Here is a 21,091-nt window from a genome sequence, read left to right on the forward strand (position 1 = left end):
TACTTTCAGGCTTTGAAACTGAAATTGTAACCCATTGGGGATTTTGTTTGAGGAGAGTCCATCTGGAGTTGGAGGGACTTAGGATCAGTGTGAGGACGTGCACTACGCGGTGTACCTGCTCAACAAGCACGCAACCGAGGGAAGGGAGAATTATACCTCGAGGCCAAGAAGTGGGCAAACAATTGCCAAGGGAGCTTCCTGCAGAGGTATTTTTATCCAATTCAGATTTGACTTAATCAAAATATTAATAAAATTGTTAAATTGTTTAAAACTTAAAATTGTCGCCCTTATCTTTGAGAATTACCAAGCTTTCAAAAAATAAAATTTTTAATCATTGATATGGTTGCGAATTAACAATTTAATATCAGAAAAAAAACACCATAAAGAACCCGAAAAAAATATTTTGACAAATTTCATGAGACCTAATTTTTGTTCCGTTATTTGCAATTTGTGTTCAGTTATTTGCATTTTTGTTCAGTTATTTGCGTTCAGGGGCGGATACATAAATTTTTTTTGACTTAAAAGACTCAAAAAAAGTCAAAATTAATGACTAAAGACTAAAAAACTCTATCTTTTCACACATTTTAGTTTATTAAGACAGATATTTTTCCTGTTTTGCACTAGGGTTTCTTTCCATTGAGCATGCTATTGAGAAGCTATTCTGAAAATAGGAACAAAAAATTCCAAATTCTGGAGGGCAGGCGAATGTCCCCCGCCCCCCCCCTGTTTGCGTTTTTGTTCATTATTTGCGTTTTTGTTCAATTATTTGCAAATAACTTAACAAAATTGCAAGTTAGGTAAAGATTAATATTTATATTTATAATGATGAATTTATTTAAAAACATTAAAATGATAATTTTTCAGACTCGAGAGAACTTATCCCAGTTGCAAATAAAGTCAGCCATTTCCTGCGGGAAACAGCATTCTAGCTAGGAACAGTCGCATATTACAACTTTATTTTGGTCATTACTAAAACAAAATTATTTTCTGTCCTTTTTGTTCATATTTGTCAAAAATATCTTAATGCGACTGGTTACAGGTTTAAGAACAAAATCTATTTTTCGGTTGTATAACGGAAATTGACAGTGAATATCATTTTATTTGTGTCTTCTAGCAGGTAACAAATTAGAATTTAGCAAAAATTCAATGGAGAATGTCCACATTTCCATTCTAAGGGTGGGGGGGGGGCCTTTTGAATTTTATTTTAGAGATATCTCTCTGATTTTTGACATGCAGGCCTGAATTGCGAATGTGGGGGAAAAATAATTTTTCCCTTAATTTTTTCCTGCATTTTTCAGACACTTTTTCAAAAGCTTTGTGTTAGGTCCATGTGGGGTGTCTAAAGCAGTGATAAGAATCTGGATCCCTTGGATCTGCAAGATTTTGGCTTCCTGGATCAGTCCAAGGGGTAAAATATCAACTAAAAACTGCAAAAAAAAAAATTTTTACTCCTAGAATCCAAATCTGAACTTTTGAAAAAAGAGAGATTGTAAAATTTACTCATTTCTGAATGGTTCATCAAGTTTTAGGATAAAAATAAGCAAAAAAAAATAAAACAAAAAATTTGAAAATTATTTTTTGTTAAAAAAATTCAGTAAATCTTAAAGAATTGACCTGGATCCGGATTTGGATCCGAATCCATTTTTATCCAGTCCAGAGCCAGGATCCGGATCACGATCTGCATCCGCATCAAAATTAAATGGATCCTAAGCACTGGTCTAAAGTCATCAACATTTGGTCGGAAATTTCAGTTTAGACACCCCACATGGACCTATGACAAAGATTTTGAAAAGTGTCTGAAAATGGGGTAAAAAGGGGAAAAATTATTTTTCCTACATTTTGTTGTTTTATTCAAAAACTAGATCACAATTCAGGTCTCCATGCAAAAAATCAGAGAGAAATCTCTATTATAAGGCTTCTTTGGCCTTTAGGAGGGGGAAAATGCGGGAAGGGGGGGGAAATGGTACAAGGAGAAGGGGGAAATGCATGATAGAATCCAGAATTGAGTTTCCTGACCCAATGTTTATGACTTTAAACACCACACATAGGCCTAACACAAAGTTTTTGAAAAAATGACTGGAAAATGCGGGAAAAATTAGGGGAAAAAATATTTTTATCTCACTTTGGTTTTTGAATTAAAAACAAGATCACAATTCAAGTCTCCATGCAAAAAATCAAAGAGAAATCTCTAGTAATAAAGTCAGAAGGCTTCTTTGGCCTTTAGGAGGGAGAAAATGCGGGAAATGGGGGCGGAAAATGGTATAAGGAGATGGGGGAAATGCATTATAGAATTCAGAATTGAGTTTCCCGACCCGATGTTGATGACTTTTGACACCCCACATGAACCTAACACAAAGTTTTTGAAAAAAATGTCTGAAAAATGCAGGAAAAATTATTTTTCCCCCACATTGGTTTTTGATTAAAAAAACTAGATCACAATTCAGGCCTGCATGCCAAAAATCAGAGAGATATCTCTAAAAACAAAGTCAGTGATGACATGGAAACGCCTCAACACGGAAACGACTCAACACGGAAACGGATCAAAAATACTCGGAAACCCCTCAAAAACCCGTTTTTTGAGGCATTTCCGCGAATTCTTCAAATTTTTTGGAAATCCCTTGAAATTCAAATTTTCCTCAAATTTTTGGTCCGTTTCCTCATATTTTTGATCCGTTTCCGATGCCTAATTGTAATTTTTTTTCAACCAAGTATTTATTTTGGACAAAGTTTTTTCTTAATCTTGTCAGGAAATGAGCTAAAAATATTTTTTATAAGTAAGGAGTGAAAAAGGCTCAATCTTCTTATCTCTTACCTCTTGATCCACATTCCCTTTTAAAAGAAACAAAAAAAAAGCCCTGTAATACCTCTAAGAGAACAGAAAATTTATGTCAAATTGTTGTTCAGGTCTGAGCTGAGCGCTGAGAAGATCTGAGCTGGGAATCAAAGGTAAAAATTGATTTTTTTAAATTAGTAAACATGAAGTAATTAATAATCTCCTATGACATTTCTACTGCATTTTTAACCTGAGCTAACTTTAGAATGCGATATCCTTAATCACGATCGGCTAATTTATCTGGAGAATAATAACAAGAGGAGAACAAGCATTATTTAATCTCGAGATTAAGAAAATAAGTAGATCAAGCATTAATTCCGATATCTACTATTCAAGAGTTCCCAGCTCTGGATTTCTATGTTCTTTTTATTCAAATAAACAGCGTTACATTTTCTAAAAACTTGTAGTTTTTACCTTTTTCTCTATCATGGTATAAAACTGTGTTTATACCGTTACTAAGAACTGAATTTTTAACCACGATTTCTATCTTTTTTATTTAATTAAACGTTCTTTGTCACTTTCATGTACAAAATGGTACCAGGTTTGGGGAAAAAAACTATATGTCTCTGCAAAACTAATGAGCTATAAAACCAAATATTTGAAATAAACCGATTCTTATCTTGTTATCCTTTATTCCACTGCACTTTGCTGAATTTGTCATCTAAAATCTAAAGCACCAGATTTAAAAACTGTTTTTATGGTACAACTTTTTTATATTTAGATGTTTCTCGCTGAGGCTGTGCCAACCTGGTCAACCTAGATGGTTTCTAAAAGAAAATTCAGAATATATATTTTAATTGATCTTTAAGAAAATTTTAAGTTTGAATAAAAATGAACCTGTTGATTTAATTTGTACTAAAAAACTTGTAGGGAGAAAGAGAGTAAATGAATTAAATAAAGAATACATGGGATAACTTGGGCGAAGGGGGGCAGTGCTCATCCTGAACCTGGACTGGACTAGATCCTGGACCCTGGACTGGATAGGATCCAGAACCCTGGCATGGACGGGACCGTGGACCAGACCCTGAACTGGACCGTGGACTGGCATGGATAGGATCCAGGATCCTGGACTGGACTGGACCCGATTTGGAAAGGATCCAGGACCCTGGAGTGGACCCACCCCTGAACTGGAAAATGGGAATTTAGATTTCTGAAGATAAGAAAAGAGTTCCTTTAAAATCAGAATTCAATTCCGATATTTTAAGAATTGAAAATTATGACCGGAATTCAATTCCGATACTTTAAGAATGGAAATCTAGGATCAGAATACAATTCCGATATTTTAGGAATAATATTCTATTTGAATTCTTTTAGAATAATTGAGACGGAATCAGGTTCTGGACTTCGAGAAACTCTTTTCCTTTAATTTTGGAAAATGCTTCCATGAAATATCGGAATCTGGTTCCTATATTCACGCAGGAATGACTTTTTTCCCGAAATATCAGAACTTGTTTCTGTATTTTTCCCGATTTGTGTTTACAGTGCAGTGCATTTGAAAAAGTTTTAAATACATCTAATCTGTTACTTTCACATATGTAATGTGAGATAGTTTACCCCTGAATTTCAGTATACTGTGAAAGCATGGATTTGAATGTGATGTCATTTCCTTGGTTTAAAGATACAATGTCGAACTTCAAAATTCTTCAATGTCAACAATTTTTGGCATATTCCTTGAATTTCAAATTGTTCCCAAGCTTCACTGTCAGACTGCTGTTGTATTCTGGATTGTTCGGTATAAGAGTGAACAGTCCCTTGAATCCAACAGGACGCCAGAGAGATCAGCACATCCCGGACCGCTGCAGAGTAGACACAAGTCACACTGCACATAGCCGTCCAGGGACCTGTGATATATACAGTGCACAGACAGCTTACAGAGAGAACCATTCCGGACGAGATAGAAGAAGATAAACCAGGTTCCAATCATCATGTGGAACCCTGCCTACCTAGAAGAACTGGAACCAGATGGAGGAGTTGTTCCAGTAGACCTTGATACCTTCATAAGCGGGAACTCACAGATCATCACAGCTCCGGCCTCAGAGGATGGAGATGTATTTGAGGAAGTTGTCGAGGACAAAGATGAGAAGCAGGATGATGAAGATATACCCCAGTTGATGAAGGATATGTATGATTTCCTTGGAGAACTATCTGAGAAGATCCAAACCTTCAACAGCACCATGAAGAGGAGTACAAACCCTGGTCAACCACCAGTGGTCCCAGATGATGTCCCAACTTCAGATGATGAGGATGTGATTGATGATGTCCCAGAGGATACTGAAGAGGATACTAAGCAGGTACTCCAGGATGCAGTCCAGAGTCTATCAATGTTGAATGATAGACTCAAGAGTGTATTGTCCCTTAGCAGGGACACAAGCTCGCCACAGCATACTGATGTCCCCAGAGTTGATATCTGGGACACAGGGAAGGCTATAGAGCGAGAGTTCAGGCTATTCCCCAACCTGACCAGGAAAGGGTTGAAGGACCAGCTTGAGAACCAAGTGTGGGACCTGCTTCAGCTCATACAGGAACGAGTTGATCAAGGAACTACAATGATACAGATATGAGACTTGTAGATGGGTTGCATGTCATATCTGTCCTACATGCTAGACTCGGTATCCTAACTGAGATAGCAATTAAACATAGAGCTAAGAGACCTTAAGAATACCAAGGGATCTAAAGCTAATGTAAACTATCATTATCATTATGTGATTTATGTATGCATTTATAAATGTATGATTCAATGTATTAATAAAAGTGTTATGTCGTAATCATGACTTTATTACTTGGGTGTTTAGATTTGCATGTGCATTCAGACATATAAGGCTATCTCTCTATATATAGAGATAGCTGAAGTATTGTAATGCCAGGTTGCAAAGATATAGACGGCGCATGAGGAGCTAGTCCTGCAAGAAGGACTAACCCGATCTGCAATGTCATCAGGTTACATAGATGATAGATAATACAAGTCTAAGTACTTGAAGTAAAATCTCATCTATTTGTTGATTTAAAAGATACACGTTTTGATGTTCTAATATGTGGTCCCAGAATACCACAATTGGCGCAGCCTATAGGTGTTTCTTTATTCTAACTTAATTTGGGTTTTCTTATAAATAAATCCGAGTTAATTTCAATAAAGAACTTAAAATCAGAACCTACACCCCTCCTTCTTTTTGCACCCCTCAATCTTTATATTTTTAAAAGTTTGGGGGATAGAAAGGCAATTAGACAGAGAGTGAAATACAGTAATAAAACTTTCAAACATAAAGCTTGTTTGGGTTTGAGTTAGCCATAAATCCGCTTCGTAGCAGTTGGAAGATATTTTAAAATCCTGACTTTACAAATTGGGTAACGGACTCCAAACCCCCCCCCCCCACCCTTCCTCTCTTATAAATGAAATGTAGAAAATTGAAATTAAATACAACAGTTAAAATTAGAAAATTGTTGATTAGTTCAAGACTAAATTTTATCTGCATTCTTTACATTGCCATATTAACAATTAATATGCTGAAAACGCGTTTTGAGATTCATAGAATGCACTTAAGCAGAAATTAATTACATATTGTTAATTCTATATTACCGAATACATATGTAAAAGATATACAGTACATAGTACATAGTACATATCATGTAGTACATAGTACATAGTATAATTCAGTTGTACTGGCAAAAGGAGATGCCCCCCCCAGGGGGATGGCAGGGGGATGAGCAATGCAATAAATTTTCATTAGTTGAGCTATATTGGATATTGAACCCTAAAACTGCTTGGCCTCAATATTTGAAAATTTTAGCTGAATGACTATTGAAAACGTGCTGAATTTGAAAACAAAGAGCTGAGTCAAATCCATAGCAATAAGTTATGGGGCCAGACTTAGCTTGGTATCGAACCCAAGGTTAAGAGGGTTATTACCCCCTTTTACCCTCCGGAAAATATGTGCAGAGCAGACGGGAATACACCCGGCTCCGTCTGTAATAGAGGAGTAATATCTTTTCCACCAATAGGAACAAGATCTACACCCAGTACTGTTTGGACCTAAAGCGCAATATTCAACCAAGGGTGGAGGTAAATACACTAGAAAAATGGGAAAGATTGCTCATTCTAATTCTAACCAGGAGAAGAAAAAGGACTTCAGGTATACCCTGGACTTAAAATATTTAGACAGACGGACTGACAAGTTAGTTACTCTGTATGATCCAACTTGAAAATCCAACTTGACGAGTTGTTGGCTTCTGGCGTTATTGAACCTTCCGTCTCTCCTTGGGCGTCAGCACTTGTCCCTTGTAAAAAGAAAGGGACAGGTCGTCTTCGTTGGTCGATAGATTTCAGATTTCAGATTCTTATCCTTTTCCATGCATAGAGACTAACCTACATAAGTTAGCTGGAGCAAAGATCTTTAGTTCACTGGATTCGGCTGGAGCTTTTCATTCTTTGACGATTAGCCCAGCCAGTCGAGATTACACTACCTTTGTTTCACCCTTTGGCACGTACAGGTTCAATAGAATGCCCTTTGGCTTGTCCAATTCACCTAGTGCCTACTGTAGGTTAGTGCAGATGGCGTTATCCAAACTTTCTCCTGGATTCGCCATTGCATACCTCGACGACGATATCTTGATATATTCAGATACCGTATTAGATCATATGTGTCACTTGGATCCATGCTGAGGTTGGTATGAAGATCAATCTCAACAAGACTAAGATCTTCAGAGATCAAGTCACTTATCTGGGTCATCTAGTCAGTCATCAAGGAGTTGAAATGATTCCAGATTACATTTCCAAGATTCAACTCTGGCCCATTCCTAAAACAGGGAAAGAGTTAATCAGTTTCCTGGGTTTCACCTCATATTACCGTGCATTTATACCCAAATATGCTGAGGTAGTAGCCCCGTTGAACAAATATAGAAATGAGAAAAACTTGGAATTAAACCCTGATGAAATATCTAGGATAAACCAACTTAAGGGACTGTTCCTGACTAAGCCAATTAGGGCTTATCCGGATTATAAATCTACAGAACCTTTTATCCTAGATACTGACTTTTCTGGAGTAGCAGCAGGAGGTGTTCTTTCCCAAGTACAAGACAGGAAGGAACGATTTATCGGCTGCTTCTCCAAGTCCCTTGATACAGCTCAGAGACAGTATCCAGCTCATAAAGGAGAACTGCTTGCTGTCATCTTAGGGCTCTGGAAGTTTGAACATATACTCCGGGCCCAAAAAATTCCTGATTAGAACAGACTCTTCAGCTATAACATTCCTCAAAGGGCTGAAAGAAGCTCGGGGAATATTTGCTCGATGGTTAGTATATTTATCATCCTTTGATTTTGATATTATGCAAAGACCAGGAAAAGTAAATTTAGCTGCAGATGCTTTGTCCAGGACTGAGGTGCCTCAAGATGAACAAGACAAGGAAAACCCAGATAAATATTTGGTTTACTCAGAAATTGATGATGTTTATCAAATTACACAAGATAAATCAATCAATCAATCGGGAAAATCAAAGGAACTCTGTGTACTTAACATAGAACCTAATTCTAAATTTTCAGTGAACCCAATCCTGGAAAAAGATTGGAAACTGGAAACTAAGAAAGATTACCCCTTACAGTTAGTCTTAGACATAGTTAAAGCTGGAAAATTGCCAAGCAAAGAAGAAAGGAAGCAATTGCCCCCTTTAACTTATTCGTATTTAAACTGGTTTGAATTTCTCTATGTGAAAGACGAACTACTTTATTTACAAAGACCTGTAAAGGAAGATTAAACAAGTTTTCCCAGGATTTGTGTACCCCGTTCTATGCAGAGGGAATCGGTAGAACTGGCTCACGCCGGTCACCGCGGGATTACCGAAACTCTTGACAAACTAAGAGCTAAAGCATTTTTCCCAGGAATGAATAATCTAGTCACTTTAATTGTGACTAACTGTGTGCCATGCATTCAGAAGAATAATTCAATTCCATCTGCTAAGAACAAAGTACAACATCATGAGATAATAGGATACCCATTCCAAAGAGTTTACCTGGATACAGTAGGTCCATTGACTCCCTGCAGATACAAAGGGACCATCTGCAGACACATCCTCACTGTACAGGACGGGTTCACTAGGTATCTTGTAGCTGTACCAATCCCAGACCTAGAAACAAAAACCATATTAAATGCATTGATTGATAGGTTTTTTTTGGTCCACGGAATGCCAGAGACGATTCACACAGATAATGGATCTTCTCTGATGAGTCATTTATTTCAAGACACTTGCAAACAAATGGGTGTTAAAATGACGCAAACCCCCACCTATAGTCCCCAGGGAAACAGAGTTGAGAGGGCTCATAGAACACTTGGACAAATACTTAGGTCTGATGATAGTTCTAACCCCAGCTCCTGGGCTCTAAAGGTGGATGCTGCTATATTTGAAATTAATATATCTAAAAACAAGGTTACTGGGGTTGCCCCTTACTACGCAATGTACGGACGCAACCCCCGGGTTCCCTTAGATGTATTTTTCCCCGATAATCATATACAGGGTGTCTTAAAGTGGACCAACTTTGTGTTAAATCTATCAAAACATATTGAAGATATCCATGAAGAAATGGCAAAACATGAGCAATTATGCATTCCAGTATCCACAGAAATTAAGATACCCAGGGGAAGTTCAAATATAAACCTGGGAGACACAGTGTATTATATGTCACCCAGAGGTGTAATTAATTTATCCAAGAAATTAACCTTGAGGTGGACGGGGCCCTATAAGGTGACTGGGACCCCCACTGAATCATTATCTGTGATCAATCCTATTGGTAATTGGGCTGTAAATAAACGTGAATTACACGTCCTGACCTCTAGACTGCGGAAAATTGACCCAGCTTATTACAAGCCGGTCAATGAGCACATTGATTTGGATCAATTGTTTGATGAAAATAATGAAGATAATGAGGTTCAAATTTCAATGGATAGAGAGTTAAATGCTTCCCCTGATGTAAATATAGAAAATCAGGCAGAAGTGTTCATACACTCATCTGAGGACGAGGACGAATATATTCCCCAGGGTATGACGGAAACCTTGGATAATCTGGAAACACCCAGGAATGTATCCCCTCAGTTACACCCTCCAAGTATTAGAGAAGACCCTCTAATCTTACAACCCAGTCAGATTAAGTTGGAAAACGAGGCTGAAATGAGCTTACCTTGAGGTGGGTCAACTTCCACTGAAGTGACAGTGCGACCTCCTGCAGAGAAGAGGAAGTATAACCGTAGAGAATTACCCCCTCCGCGTGAAGGACAGGGGGGAGTTCGACTGTAAGCTTTCTCCAGAGCTATGAAACACTTCCAACAAAACCTGAATAAAAAGAAGAAATGATTTTCTTGAGGTTGTGATACTTTACTCAAATTAACAATAATTAAATAAATGATTTTAATGATTGTAGAAGTTTGAATAAATGTTAAAACACTTTGACTAATAAATACTAAGATATGTATATATTCAGAACGATGATGTATATGTCTAAGATAGTTAGGAAAAGTTAGAAATGTTAGGTAGACAGACTAACATAAAAAGAACATTCTTGAATAGACCCCTTTATTGTGGAATAACATGAAATTAAGATATGATAAAATAAATCTGCTTTTGTGTAATTTCAGGAAGAAGAAACAAAAAGATGTCTAAAACGAAGATGTTAGTTCCAGCCACCCTGCCGGTATTCTAGTACCCGAGGGGTACTTACTGGTACATCAAGTCAAACCGGCACCCAACAACGCCTCAAACCCTAAGTCCCAACCTACCTTTGGGAAAAATTGGAATAGAAACCAGAGGAAGAGGGAGAGGAAGGAACAACTTGCAGCCGGCGGAGCAAGGGAACCTGCAAGGAATCCAGGCCCTATCCTGCCCCCTGCTACTGCAGAGACGGGAGTTCAGCCTGTAGTTGCACAACCAATGGGTTCAATTACAGCTGAAGCAGGGCTCAGCCCAGGCACCTGTACGGGAACGGAGAATGGTGACGTGGTTATTGAATCTACTGCAAACCATCCGGGATACCAGACTGTAAATTATGCTCAGCATAGAGCTGACAAACTTGCTGTCAGGAACAAGGACAATTTGTCAGCTGAGGTGATGTTAAACCATGTGAAACAGTTGGTGAATTACTTATATGGCTTTACTAAAGTACTGGCCTCTCCTGACCCCAGTGCTGAGTTCGAGGTCGTGAAAATGTGGCGATACGCCAACAACGGTACAACGGTCATCACCGGCGGCAATATAATCAGCGTTGCCTGTGAGATTCTGTTCTTCTTCAAAATTTATGGGAATTCGGTGGAGGGAGATGCATTTCTCACCCCTGCGCTGGATTGCATAAAAATACATCCTAGCATGATAAAAGGTGAATTCCTTAAAGGCTGGGTAGAGGAGAATATCTTTCGGCTGCATCCAGACTTGATTGTGGCCAAACTTGATTCTGTAACTAGAACAGACACGTTCACAATCTTGAAAAAGTTCCTGAATGTCTTGGACAACAGTGGTCAGCTGATGGCTAGGTTGCCTCAAAGCATATACCAAGCCCTGTTACAAATTTGTTGGTCGAAATGATGAACCCAGGTGGATTAGCGACGCTTATGATGTCCTCGGGACGTCAACGCGCTACAGCAAGGCGTTGAACTCCCTGGTCAAGCATGTCCAGAACGCCCATGTACCATTATTGGGCGTAAATCAAGTTAATAACCTCCTGAGAGGGACTGGAATTTCACTAAACAGGTTTACCGGCTTCGCCCAGGCTGAGGGCAGAGTTGTGAAGGAAAGGAGTAAGGATGATAACTATCCTTCTCCCTTTGACCTCCTTAACTTGTGCGGGTTACCTCTACCAGCACAATACCAGGATGAGGAAAACCAGAAATTGAAGCTAAAAATGGAACTCCAGGCAGAGGAGAACCAGAAGCTGAGGAAGAAGTTGGATCATCTAATCAACATTCAGATCCAGACCTCCCAGCAGATCAATGAACTTAGGGGTATTATCCTCCAGGCATCCGGTGTCAGCCAGACTGCTGCCGCTATACTCCCAGATCCGTCAATTGATGATAGACAATCCATAGACAGTCTATTAGCTGATGATGATGGACAAGAAATGGAGCAGGGAGTGCCTAAAGCCCAGCATCAGGAATTGAACGTTGCTCAGGCATTCGGAGCAGATTATGAACCCCGCCTGCAGTTGATATCCAGCATGCATCTGTTGACAGCATTATGGTTGATGGTGATATGCAGGAACAGAAGCAGGATAACCTTGAGCCGCAGGTTCCTCTTGACGACATGTGTGAAGATCTGGAACACAACATGCGTACCTGAATTATGACATTGTAAATTAATGAATAAAAGAATGATTCTTTTTATTTTGTTGCTTATTTTTTTATTTGATTTACTCGTGTTAGGCCAAGATTTAATAATAAACCCAAGGCAGAAATACTAATTTAAATTGGAAAATTAGAATATAGGCCGACGTTTATCTCACATGATATGCCTGATGACCCAACGAACAGGAATATTTTGATAATATGATAGACATTTTAATTAAACCCTAGTCAATTAGACGATTTTTTATTTGATAAATAATGGGAGCGAAATCAATGACATCGTTTTCATGAAATACTTTAATCGTTGACTTGTCGAGAACTGATCAAACCAAAACTACTAACCTAATAATAACCTGGTTGGCCGTACGTTTGAAGTAGGTAGACTGTGCTGCATGTACAATCCTTGTACATACCTTAACAATGAATTTTAATTTGCAAAATAGTCATTGTAAACTTTTTTTTCTAATTCTTTTGTAAATATGGGAAAAAATCTGCTGAATCAAACTTGCAAACTATAATTTTACAAAATTAGCAAATACAGCAATTAAATTAATGAATCTTACCCAAAAATATTATATTTAAAGCACACAGTCCACCGAATCCATTCTTGAATTAACATTTGAAGGATACGCAGCTGAATAAATATTATAAAGCTGCAATACCGCAGATCAAAGCAGAGACAAATAAAAACGTCTAGTCATTGATCAACAAATGTAATTAATCAGAGTTTAATTAAAAACAAAGACCGAGAATGAAAAAGACGACATTTATACTTACATTTTCACTCGTTACACAAATAATAACTGTGAAACAAATAAGGAAAAATGAAGTTTTAAAATTCTTGGGCTATGATTGTAATAAACCCTCCAAACTTAATTCTTACAAAAAGTCGGAGTGGTGTATGCCAGTGAAAATCCCAGAAAACCCAAAGGGGGATGAAACTGAAGGCATAAAAATAACAGTAATTTAAAAATTTGGATCCCAAACGGTTAAAGGGATTAAATGCTCCAAAAGAGTATCCAAATTTCGATTATACTGTGGAACATATGGACATCAGAAATTTTTCAGTCCTCCATCTATTCTAGAGCCAGAAACAATTTCTGAATCTGAATGTTCCGACATGTACACCCGGAAAGCGTACATAATAAATGGTAAGACTATGAGAATTGGGTTGAATCAACAAATCCAATTCCCAGAAATTACACATGGCAGTATTACCTATGATGAGTTTAACGTTTATTGTACGGGCGCCAAGATTACTATTAATGGCGAACAACACGAACGGATGTTAGAACTCAGGACGGTTATGATAACAATGTCAGAAGTCGACGTTGAAATCTCCCCGAACAGAATCATAGACCTTCAGATCAACGTAGAACTAGAAAAAAGTTGTATTGAAAACATGAAATGTTTGATGGGCATAGATACTTATCTAGTCTTGGAAAAACCGAACCACTGTCAATTAGCTAAAATCAGAGGCTTGATTGTCAGCCAGGTTCAGCTCACACATAAAGGGAAATCTGAAAACTATCTAATTAATGAGGAACATAAAATTATTCTCAGAAAATTAGATAAACAAAGGAGTGAAGAATGTGACTTAACATACTTCACGACTGATTACCCTGAACTGATGATAGTCCAAGATTCACCAGAAAATAGTGTCAAACTCTTAGAAATGTCAACTCATGCTGATAGCTTAAACCTGGACCTAGAGTTAAGGTTAAGTGAGGAATTCCTCCATTTCCAAATGGAGAAGATGATACAGTCCTCCATACATGAAGTACAGAAACATTTATGTACTCTTGGGACAAACTCACTACATCAGCTGGAAAGAAGTCCTATTCATCCAAATGCATTGATTAGAGACAGAGGAGACATTATACAGGAGATGCAATGCCAGACTGTCGAGGTCACCTCCAGTCCCGGTTATCAAAGACACAATAAATGTTCTAAGGAATATTTGCCAGTGTACCTAGGTGAAGAACCAGTCTATCTGGATACGTCAAAGTTAGTTACCAGGAAACCTACCCTTGACCTAATAGACTGTGACGAAGTATTTCCACCTATCTTTGAAACCACAAGTGGACAATTAGTCGAAGCTGCTCCTACGGTCCAAACTATATCGCTCCAGTTGTCCAAACCCGAACAACTGGGGTACCATGTAGATGAATTAGAACATGTTGAAGAGACTGATAACCTACTTTATACACTTAAGGAGATANGGACACAAGCTCGCCACAGCATACTGATGTCCCCAGAGTTGATATCTGGGACACAGGGAAGGCTATAGAGCGAGAGTTCAGGCTATTCCCCAACCCGACCAGGAAAGGGTTGAAGGACCGGCTTGAGAACCAAGTGTGGGACCTGCTTCAGCTCATACAGGAACGAGTTGATCAAGGAACCTACAATGATACAGATATGAGACTTGTAGATGGGTTGCATGTCATATCTGTCCTAAATGCTAGACTCGGTATCCTAACTGAGATCGTAATCGTAATCATGACTTTATTACTTGGGTGATTAGATTTGCATGCGCATTCAGACATATAAGGCTATCTCTCTATATATAGAGATAGCTGAAGTATTGTAATGCCAGGTTGCAAAGATATAGACGGCGTATGAGGAGTTAGTCCCGCAAGAAGGACTAACCCGATCTGCAATGTCATCAGGTTACATAGATGATAGATAATACAAGTCTAAGTACTTGAAGTGAAATCTCATCTATTTGTTGATTTAAAAGATACATGTTTTGATGTTCTAATATGTGGTCCCAGAATACCACACTGCAGTATAGGTTTCTAGATCTCCGCCATCAAACTGCAACGTAGGTCTCCGACAAGTCCAGAATCATCTTCCCGACAACTTTCAGTCGGAAAAAATTGTCGGAGATCCATTGATTAAAGATTTAAAGAAAATAATATTTTTGTGATTTACATGTAATATCAGTTGTATCATTTAAAATGTAATGGAATTGAAACTTTCTCACAAACTCAAATTTTCTAATCTATACATCTTTGAAACCGGCCTTGACAAACCAAATTTTGTTTCTAGAACATTTCAGAAACGTTATGCAAGGTAGCCTTACGTTATGGTTTCGTTTTCCTGATACGTAAATGCTACGTAAAACAAACCACTTTTTACGTTACTGAAATGTTTTCCAGTATTGTTTCCCAGAAACGTTTTAAGATCGTAAAAAATTCGAACTATTAACGTTTTAGTTATGTAAAACATGAATAAAAAACCTTTCAAATTTGGTTTAAAAATGTTCAAATGCAAAAAAAATCTGAAGAAAAAAATCTTTATATACGTACATACTTAGTACTTACCTTAACCCTATCCCTGCTGGGGTACTTGAAAACCAGGATACGCTGGGGGGGGGGTCAATTTGACCCCCCCCCTCTAAATCCCATGTTTTATGTCCACTAGTTGCGCCTCTGAAATTAGAATGTAAACAAAGACAATATTTTTTCAAAGTTTTACAGAGTAGCATTTCTAAAGATTTAAAAAAGTAACATCCTTTTCCACTTAGAGTAAAACTATTTTTTTATTTTACTTAAAATAAATTCAGTTTTTTAACAGATTTTTGTAGTTAATGTAATATGAATGAAATGAGTGGAAAATGCCCGAAATGAGTGGAAAATGCAAATCAAACCCAACTAAAACCAATAATTTGATATACATCCTGAAAATTACCCAAAAAATGAGGAAACAGACCCAAAAAAGAGGAAACCTATCAACAAACTGAGAATTTGAAACTTTTTTTGAAAACCGGAAACAGACCCAAAAAAATAAGAAACGGACCCAAAAAAAAGAGGAAACAGACCCAAAAAAAGAGGAAACGGATCAACAAACTGAGAATTTACAACATTTTTTGAAAATTGGTAAAGGACCCAAAAAAAGAGAAAACGGACCCAAAAAAAAGGGAAACCGATCAACAAACTGAGAGTCTAAAACTTTTTCTGAAAACCGGAAACTGACCCAAAAAGAGAGGAAACGGACCCAAAAAAAGGGAAACCAATAAACAAACTGAGAGTCTAAAACTTTTTCTGAAAACCGGAAACTGACCCAAAAGAAGAGGAAACGGACCCCAAAAAAACAGGAAACGAATCAGATGTAAATATAGGGGAAACCGACCCAAAATATTTGGAAATCCCTCTTCACTTTTTAGTTTTTGAGAGATTTCCAATAATTCTTGAAAAAAGAAGAAAACGGACCCAAATTCACTTTTGGGCCCGTTTTCGTGTTGAGGCGTTTCATAGCACCAAAATCATAGGGGGGTGGGGGGACATCTATGTTAGACAAAAAAGCCAATTTGGGATATGGTAATCTCACTTTTTAAGTCAAAGTTTAAATCTTTTATAATATTGTTGTTATGATTGATATATATATCTAATTGTTATACATATTTTAGTTATATATTTTTTAAATGTTGTAAATATTGTAAAAAAATCAAATGATTTTGATTATTTGTTTCAGATTAACCATGCATAGGAAACAATCCATGTTCTGTTTGGCACTTATTGGCACATTTTTTGGTGTAAGCATTTTTCTCTCAATTTTCGCATCCCCTTTCTCTAAAAATGCAGAGCTCTTTTTTCAAAAATTTTGCACTAGTAATCAGTGTTTGTATGCACTTGATCCTTCAGATTAACTCTAAACAGGCTGGGGGTGGGGGCCGTTTGGTGCCACCCCCCTGTATTTTTTTTGTCCTAGCACTCTCTAGGTGAAATTTTGTGACATTTTATGAATAATAATTTAAAGGATTTTATGTAAATTTTTTTTTTTTTATCTGTAGGGTAGGATACAGGGCAGAAAAAAAGTCCGGTCTGTGAAAAAAAAATATGAACTAAGTAAAAAATCTAACTTGTGACTAAGCTACAAATCTAAAAAATATTTTTTTGAAAAGCCCTTGAAAAATGCATGTAAAAACATGTGTCACACTTTAAGACTTGTTAAAACCCAACATTTTTTTTCTTCATTATTTTGACCCTTTTTTAGGCATTTTTTTAAGCCTCTCTAGAGCCCAAACTAATAAAGTGATGGGTCTATTTTTTTCAATGAGCTTGCCTTGAAAAATTGGGCTATGAACATGCATTTCAACCCTTTTTCTAGGGGGGGGGCTCCTAATGACCCCCCCCCAGCCTATACATAGATTCAGACCCCCAGCCTTTATAGGATTAAACAGATCAATACAATTAGTTTACTAAATTTCAGGGAATTGGATTTATTCTAAGTTATAGAAACCAAGTTTACAGTTTTCACAAAGAAGTTTTAAAATCTTACGGTTCCTGGAATGCTCTGCAGGTGAATTTTTTATTTATTTATGAAACCTTTTGTTTGCGATAGTGCTAAGCAATTGACTTACCTCAAAATTCACTACGTAAACTTTGAAGGCAAGGATATCTTGATGAATTTATCTTATAATTCCAGAATTAAAACTAAATAGATCATTCATTTAAAAAGTTTACTCTGTATATACCGAGTCCAGTTGTGAACTTTATGAAAATTATGATCAGTTTTTATTAGAAAAAGTTGAAACTGGGGATATCTTAAACAGAAACATTTCTTGTTATGATTTAGTTCAAAACAAAAATCTCTTTTCAGAATAAAGTAACATTTTTCTGGCCAAAACCTCGAAGAAACCCTTTAGGTAATATTTCTAAAACCATGTCAAAGAAATTGAGTCTTTACCACAAACAAATTTTCTAATCCCTATGGATTAAACCTTTTTCATTTCATGCTCAGACTATTAGATCTAACAGAATTTACAGTTTTTAGAAATATCTTAAGTTTTTGACATTAGATTGCTTGGATAAAGGGATTAGGAAATGTGAGTTTGTGGCAGAAAATTAGTTTCTTTTGTGATATTTTGGTCAATTTGAGGTTATTGAAAACTGAAAGGTACTAAAATATAGGTTATGCAAAAAAGGGACTGTAAATGTAATTGCAAGCGACCCTCCATAAGTTGAGAGCAATGTCCGATTTACTACAATCCCCTTAAAAGCTTTGATGAGGTATGAATTATTTTAGTGACTTGCACATTTCTTGCTCCAGAAACATTGGAAAAAATCAGCAGAATTAAACAATGTTCAAGCTTAGATCATGCCCTCTGTAAATGGTGGGTCACATGAAGTTTCGCATTACACCTAACATGCTTTTCTAATCAGGTGGACGGTTTGATACTATTCTTGATTTCTGTGGCGAGCTCTGTGATCTAACAAAGGAAATACAGAAAAATCCTGAAGATGTTATGGGAACTGTTACAGCTAAGGTAAATTGAAAATGAGAACTGTTACAGTTACAGTAACCTGAGAATGGGAACTGTTGCAGCTAAGGTAACCTAAGAACGGGACCTGCTACTCACAGCTAAGGTTAATAAAATCTGATCTACATTTGTAATCCCGAAACGTAATGAGAGATTACAAAGCTTAAAAGAATTGAGTCCTTACCACAAACTAAAATTTTCTAATCCCTATATCTTGGCAACCTGATGATTTGATATTTCAAGCTCAGATTATTTCATCTAAAATAATTTATAGTTTGAAATATCTAAGGTGTACGACGATGAATTGCAAATGTATAGGAATTAGAAAATCAAAGTTTGTGGCAAAAATTCTATTCCTTTAAACTGAAAATAAAAAATATAAAAACTCACAACAAGCAACATATTTCCCAAAATGATAACACAAGACATTTAGATAAATAAAAGTGGACTTCTCTTAAAAGAAAATCTCTGAAATAAAAGAGGAAACCTGATTTGCCAGTGTGAAATCATGCAATTGTGAGTAGAAATGCTGTATGAAAAGGTTTGATGAATAAGATTATTTAGGTAGATTGTGCTGGTATATTTGCCAGCGAGGAGATTGATAAACCAAGTGGACATCCTGCAATGCAATGGGAAATGATCCCAGACCATATTCAGGTGGGTTACAAATAGGAGTAGAGTTTAAATGATATTTCAAGTGACCCTACGTACGAAGATGGCAATACACGATTCACAACAGTACCCTTAAAACCTTTGTCTGATCAATAATTTAAAAAATATTGTAATTTTCCAGGTTCAAGAGTTTATATTTCTGTTAATCTCAAGCTTTTTTCCTGCAGTAGAAATGATAATAAAATTTTGAAGAGAAACCACAATGGAAAATAAACAGTTTTCAAAATATAATCATTGATTTATATTCATACTTGTTCAGGGTACAATTAAGGATACCATTGTGAATCAAACTTTGCCTTCTTTGCATGAAGTGTTGTTTGAAATAAGGCAGAGTAAAATATATTTGGTAATAATTAAAAGAAAGAAACTGATTACTTGACTCAAACTCCATTTTCTATAATCTGATGGAACCTTTAAGCTTTTAAACTATTATAATCTGATCTAACAGACGTTATGATTTGAAATATTAGTTTGTAAAGATCTAGGGTTTCTGAATTCTTAACTTATGATTAAAGATATCTACTCAATCCACCTTGTGCAGTGGTAATTTACTGTTATTTCTATACATGTGTTAAAGAAACAAAATTAAAATTTTTTTTTTTTTAAATCTCAATTATCCTTTTATTTTGTTTAGAATGAGTTTACTCACAATGGAAAAATATCCGTTAATTCCTGGTTTATTGGCAAGTTAGATTTGATAATGATTCGGATTAAAATATTTTTACTTTTCCATCTATATATATATATACTTTGCTTGTTTGTATGTTTGGTTGTAGCTGATAAACATCAACATTATTTTTGGATCTCACATGACCTCAATTGGAAGGTTTATGGATGATCATAATTTCAAATTTATGCCTCCAAAAAATTTCTATTTTTACAAAATTTTGAAAATCCACGAAAAAAATATTACTAAATTTGCAAACTTTTCGTCATTGTTTTTTAATGTATACAAAGAGAAAATAATCAGATAAAGCAACAGTTAAAAGTTGAAATAGAAGATGGACACAAAACCCCCTGTATACAGCCTCAGTTTTTAGATTTTAACAATTTCTACGTACACCTTTTAGTAGCTTGTCATGACAAATGTTTGATTTTCTAGCTGATTTTAAGTCAATGAGCAATCCAAATGTATTGAAAAATGGCATAAAAAGGTTCCAAATCAAGGGTTAGTATACAAGATTTTGCTAATTCATAAGTTTTGGAATTATGAAATGATAGAGAAAAGACAAACAAGAAAATGACATGTAATTTATTTTCTGCTAACATTTACTCAGTTTTATTGGAAATGGACCCAAAAGTGAGTTTGGGTCCGTTTCCTTCTTTTTTCAAGAATTATCGGAAATCCCTCAAAAACTAAAAAGTGTAGAGGGATTTCCGAATATTTTGGGTCAGTTTCCGCTATATTTACATTTGATTCGTTTCCCATTTTTTTTGGGTCCGTTTCCTCTTTTTTTTGGGTCAGTTTCCGGTTTTCAGAAAAAGTTTTAAATTCTCAGTTTGTTGATCGGTTTCCTCTTTTTTTGGGTCCGTTTACACTTTTTTTGGGTCCAATTCCTCTTTTTTTGGGTCAGTTTCCGATTTTCAGAAAAAGTTGTAAATTCTCAGTTTGTTGATCGGTTTCCTCTTTTTTAGGGTCCGTTTCCACTTTTTTTGGGTCCAATTCCTCTTTTTTTGGGTCCGTTTCCGGTTTTCCAAAAAGTTTCAAATTCCAAGTTTGTTGACCGGTTTCCTCTTTTTTTGGGTCCGTTTCCTCATTTTTGGGTTCATTTCCAGTTTTCAAAAAAGTTGTAAATTCTCAGTTTGTTGATCGGTTTCCTGGTTTATTGGGTCTGTTTCCTCTTTTTTTGGGTCCGTTTCCTCTTTTATTGGGTCAGTTTCCGGTTTTCAAAAAAAGTTTCAAATTCTCAGTTTGTTGATAGGTTTCCTCTTTTTTGGGTCTGTTTCCTCATTTTTTGGATAATTTTCAGGATGTATATCAAATTATTGGTTTCAGTTGGGTTTGATTTG

The 21,091-nt window shown here is 36.4% G+C and overlaps 1 long non-coding RNA gene across 1 annotated transcript; it reads left to right on the forward strand.

Moving 5' to 3' along the window:
• The first annotated feature begins 1,043 nt into the window (after positions 1-1,043).
• LOC111707682 (uncharacterized) lies at positions 1,044-3,580 on the forward strand. Its single transcript, XR_002766500.1, has 3 exons — positions 1,044-1,117; positions 2,905-2,946; positions 3,555-3,580. It is a non-coding gene; the product is annotated as an uncharacterized LOC111707682 (long non-coding RNA).
• The last annotated feature ends 17,511 nt before the right edge of the window (positions 3,581-21,091 follow it).

The sequence above is a fragment of the Eurytemora carolleeae genome, unplaced genomic scaffold (genome assembly GCF_000591075.1).
Source record: "Eurytemora carolleeae unplaced genomic scaffold, Eaff_2.0 scaffold818, whole genome shotgun sequence".
Lineage (NCBI taxonomy): Eukaryota > Metazoa > Arthropoda > Copepoda > Calanoida > Temoridae > Eurytemora > Eurytemora carolleeae.